The sequence below is a fragment of the Chiroxiphia lanceolata genome, chromosome 3 (genome assembly GCF_009829145.1).
Source record: "Chiroxiphia lanceolata isolate bChiLan1 chromosome 3, bChiLan1.pri, whole genome shotgun sequence".
NCBI classification, from domain to species: Eukaryota; Metazoa; Chordata; class Aves; order Passeriformes; family Pipridae; genus Chiroxiphia; species Chiroxiphia lanceolata.
This window is the reverse complement of record NC_045639.1, coordinates 72,139,946-72,145,205: the sequence shown is the minus strand read 5'-3', so window position 1 is coordinate 72,145,205 and position 5,260 is coordinate 72,139,946. Positions and strand designations below refer to the sequence as shown.

Sequence of the window (5,260 nt, the reverse complement as noted above, 5' to 3'; positions counted from 1 at the left end):
TTTGTTAGGACCCTCCTGTCAGATTGCACTGGCAGAACTTAAAATAAGCCTTATGTTATCTGTCAAAATGGTACAATAAAATGCAACCGTGGGCATTTTCAATCTGCATACCATGTAAACCTAAAAATGAGTTTAAGCACTGAAAATAACATCTGCTACATGCATGGTCTTAGAGTGTGATAAGATGTAAAGTGCAGAAAGAAATACAGATTGTTTGCTGTCACACAGCAGATACAGACAGTTAAGTTCCAGACCTGAAAGTGAGGTTTGACCACAGTTCCAGCCTATGCATGCAAGCTCTTCAACAATTATTAGCGTAAATTGTATTAAATCCACTCCGGCCAGCTGTTTAGGATTTCCAAGACAAGTCTCTTACTGTGTAGTTATAGCATTTACCATTGTAATTTTTAATTACAGGCTCTCATATTAACTGGAGCCACATGATATTATCATGGTTGAAGTGAATAACAGCAGTGCTGTTGGAAATCTGTAAGACTGTATGCCACCACCTGAAAATAATGAGCCATAATTAATTTTACAATGAGGTAGGTAGAATAAGTATTTTCCTATAGCATATGCTTTCATATTTGTACATATATTGTGTTTAAATGTTTTACAAAATACATGTAAGTTATCTGGAATTATTTTCCAAGCACACTATCTTTCTGAATTTTAAAGATATCATTTGCAGTAGATTTTGCAAATAACTTAGAAGCCACAATATGTGCTGTAAATATACGTGTACATGTGATAAAAGGTCAAAATTTACAATACTGTGCTATGTTTTTTCTTAATGGATGAACTAGAAATCAATAGTTGGTTTGTGTGCCTTGCATTTTTCTTTTCCTGAGGTGAGTTCTGGAGTAATTTCCTTTAAAATGTAGACTTGAGAACAGCACAGAATGTGTTGGTTCATGTGTGTTGAAAAAGATCATAAAATTGACATCACTGTAGATGTTCAGATGCACAGAAAGTGCTAGTGGATAAAATGAAACAGAGAAAACATCAATGCAGTCAGCCATATGATAAAACAGATTTTATGAACATGCTTGTTTGTATCTAAGGAAGAGCTGGTCTGCCTTGAAGTTTGTCTGGTTTTCTCCAGTTAGTGTAACAAAAGATATTACCATTCCTTACTTTATTTCTAAAAACACATTCCATTATTGAAATGGTCAGAATGACCTAAAAAAACCAACCAACCAACAAACAAAAAAACAAACAATCTCTTTCAAGTCTATATGATCTTGGTATGAAAAGTCTTCTTAACTGGACTTTTGCAGAACAGATTCTTCACCAGTCCTCTGCTTTTCAGAAAAAGCCCATAGGTGTAAAGCCAAGCAGATGGCACAGCTGCACCTAGAAACGCAGCACAGCTGTCAGCTGGGGAAGAAGGGAGATTTTCAACTTGCAAAGGTAAAAGCATGATTTCATGTCCCTTTACTTCTGAGGAAGTGTAAGGGTGAACCCCCACTGCCCTCACTTCTTCCAGGCAAATCCACATGAATTGGATGAGAGCTATATACATGAGCTACAAGGACCACATGGCTCAACGTGGCAATTATCTTTTTAATTTACAAGAGTAACTGCCAAGAAACTGGTAGTGATTACACATTTCCCCACTCCATGCATGCAGCTGCACTGAAAAGAAAGAGCCTAACAACTCTGTCTTCAGTTTGCACGTGGGCAATCTGAACCTTCTAAGCCCCAAAAGCTTAGTTGTAACAATCAACCATGTACTGACTTACAACTTGCAGTGGGTAAAGGATCAGGTCCTAGGTCACCAGAATATTAGGAGGTAATGTTCAAGCTGCTGTCAGAGCTAGATGGCATGTCTTAATAAAAGTTTCATCTATGCATAGTAGCTGAGAACAAAACCAATCTGTTTCCCAGCATTGTTTTGCTTTTCTGCGGTACTCACATAATGCAAACCCATCAGTACCGCTCTGCTGGCAGTTTCCATGAAGCTGATTTTCTATAAATCTGAGTATACACTGTGCTAAATTGTTCCTTCTCCTGCATCATCTTGCAGAACAGTATTACTCAACACAGTATAAAATTCTTAGTCACCGCGATCACTGGCCTTGCTGTGGCACAGACCCAGTTTTCTGTGCTGCATTCCTCATTTTATAGAACAAACTGGAGCTTGTTTTTGTTTGAAGAGCATTGACCAACATCCTGAGCACTGCCCATTAGGGTCAAGCATGGAGCGTTTCACCAACTCCCATTTCTCTGGGCTGCATGGTGTAGTATCATTAAGTTCGTACTTGCAGGAAACCGAGTCATCCACTCTCTTCTGCTTTGCTACACCACAGTTGATGTCCATTCAAAGACAGGAGTGGGCTTAGCATTCCTGTCCTGTAATATGTTACCTCTCCAGCAGAACAAAGTGATTTACAGGCTCAGGTTTACTATGGCATTGAATTTCTACCCTAGGCTTAAATGAAGATGTACAGTTCTCCTCTCTGATCTGACTGGTCCTCAATGCCCAACCAACAAAGCACATTCTATCTCCATAAATTAAAGTATGCACTGGGAATTAGGGGAAGAAGATAAAAGAGTAGGAAAACCAGCCAAGATTTCCTTATATATGCAAAGCAAGATCATCCCAGCACTCTCATCCTAATGCCCAAAGACCACCAGGTGGAACAGCCTAGACAGCTATTTTAAAGCCTAGTAGAGGCAGGGTGAGGAGAAGAAGGGCAGGAGGGTGAAAAGTCCTTTGTAAATCTGCAGAGGGCCAATGCCAGTCACTGTTTAGGCCACTTCCTGGAGATAAAGAATCGACAGGATTTGAATATCCCAACAAACTCATACACCAGAGAAGGAGGCGGAGGGTGCTTATGCATTTGCTGTGTGTGCACCGTGACACCAGCTGCCAGCACACAACCAGAAAAAGCAGGACATTATATGCATCTAGCTCTTCCATGAGGCTCTGAGAGGAGTGTGCCCCTTGTGGCAGGAGTGCCAGGAGTACTCCAGAGATACCTTACCTCCTCTTTTTCCCCATAAGGTGAGATTTCCATGTGTACTTCATGCAGTACAGATACACTCTAGATTGTCCTTCCTACTGGATGAATCTGTGACTTAATTAAGCACGGCAAAGTTGTTAAAGCAAAGTACCTGAAATAGTTCACGCTCTCATCATGATGTACTGGGCTTGGCACATCTACACCACCCACGCCAAAAACACGCTATTGATGACAAAACCTGAAAGTCACCACAAGCCTTTCATAATCTAAATTACAGAGACACTGTCTGAGTAGCAATCGCATGGCAAAGATTCTCTCTGCATGTTCAAAACCAGCTAGCCTGTGCAATCAGACAGAAAGGTCAGGAGATGGACAGGGTTATATCACCTGCAGATCCACTGGGTTTTAGTCCTCTCATTAACACGGGCTGAGAAGGTGGTACTCCCATAACATCTGAAATAGTTGTAGTCATACAATCACAAATATGTGAAGTTTTCCCCTCCAAACTACAAGCTTGTCTTCCTTTAGCTTGTCTTCCTACAAGCCTCCCAGCATTGTAGGCTGGGATTTGCATTGTATTATCACATTAGTATCCACCAATAGTGGCCATGATTGGACTTGATGATCTCAAAGGTCTTTTCTAAATGATTTTATGGTTCTAGGGCAAACTCAACTGATCATTCTGAACTAGATTTACCTATTAACATCAATGCAAGATGTCCCCATGGCTCCCTTGATTCTTGAACTGTCTTGTGAGCCTGACTCCATCTCAAACCTTATTTCCTACGTGTCAAACCCTTTTCATTTGGTTCTTGCCTGGTTCGCTGTTTCTCCTCTTGATCTCCTGGCAATTTTTTAAAAAAATGAAAGCTCCCAAGGGCTCTGGGAGCTCTGGGCTCTGTGTGTTTCCTTATACCACTGCTAGTGTGTGCACAAGTGTGTACACATGTGTGTGTCCACAAGGTTCATCTCACTCTGTTTCCAGGGTGGAGTCTGTAAGCCTCTTGTGATGCACAGTGTACTCATTCTGCCTGACATCAGACCTGAGATGTGATTGCCCTGTGAAAGATCTAGTTGAGGGCAATCTCAAAAGAACAAATAGAGCAAGAGTTGTTTACAGGACCCCAAAGTTATGCAATCAGCTGAAGAACCAGAGACATGGTTACTTAATCACTAACAACTGAGTGAAATGCAGGCAGGTAATGTCATTTTCTTTAGATAAGGTGTTGGGATCGAAAGAGTTTGGACTCATTTCCATTGAGTACATAGCTATAAATGTGGCAACTTCTGAAAAGTGTTTGAGAAGGCAGAACTTTGAGAAGGCAATATTTGTTGTATCTTGCAGGTGGGATTAATGGGTCAGGTTTCCTTAGCTGGTTTAAATGATTCAATATGATGAACAATTCTGTCTTGATTCAAAAGGAAACTCCTGAATATTCACATCTACAAATATTAGGAACACTCAGCCAAACATCTAAACTCCACATCTGCTCTCTACAAAACCAAAAACTTAGAGTAACTACGCACACCTATTTACTAGAAATTTGGTATCTGCTTCTTAAAATTGTGGGTTGGAGTTGTCTCAAATAGAAATATTTACTCTGGCTGGTTAGTTATAAGTTGGCTTGCTTTGCAGTTATAGAATATCCTGATTTAAGAGTAGGAGAAAAGTTGTTATCCTCTACTGATGAAACTTGCTTTTCATTCTCTGCCTTTTTTTAATGGGCAAGACAGAGAAGAAGGCAGTGATGACAATTGTTGAGGGACCTGAGTGAGGAAAATCTGAAGCAGCAGTAGAAGAATTTTAATAATTATCTGTATTATCTGCAAACTTGAAATCTTTATGTAGAATAATAAATTATTGTTGTGTGAAAACATCAGAATCGTGCAGATTTATATAACAAATATTTGATTTTTTTTAATTCATTAACTTTCATTTGTCAGCAGTTCTCATTGATTTCTCACAAAACTGAAAATCAGAATAGGTTTTCTGCTGTTTTGCTAGAAAACTGGGGAATTTTTAAACAAAATGTAGTAAGTTTAATTTTATTTAGACAAGTTTTTTTCTTATTCACTTAATATTCACTGGATTTTTATGGAGAGAACTACCTTCTTCAATGTCTATGTCTATCTTATACACATATTTATATCTTTAGCAGAAACTCCTGATTCAAAACTAGTTTAAATATAAAGACATCTCATAGCTTTTTAAACTTGCTAAAGTTGTAGATTACCTTAAGTTTAGTTTAAAGCATTCAGGCTCTTTGACATGAACCAAAACTGAGCCTTCC

The 5,260-nt window shown here is 39.1% G+C and overlaps 1 long non-coding RNA gene across 1 annotated transcript; it reads right to left on the bottom strand.

Moving 5' to 3' along the window:
- Positions 1-1,079: 1,079 nt before the first annotated feature.
- Positions 1,080-3,947, bottom strand: LOC116784995. Its single transcript, XR_004356339.1, has 3 exons — positions 3,667-3,947; positions 2,991-3,083; positions 1,080-1,356 (listed from the first exon to the last, which is right to left on the bottom strand). It is a non-coding gene; the product is annotated as an uncharacterized LOC116784995 (long non-coding RNA).
- Between the last annotated feature and the right edge of the window lie 1,313 nt (positions 3,948-5,260).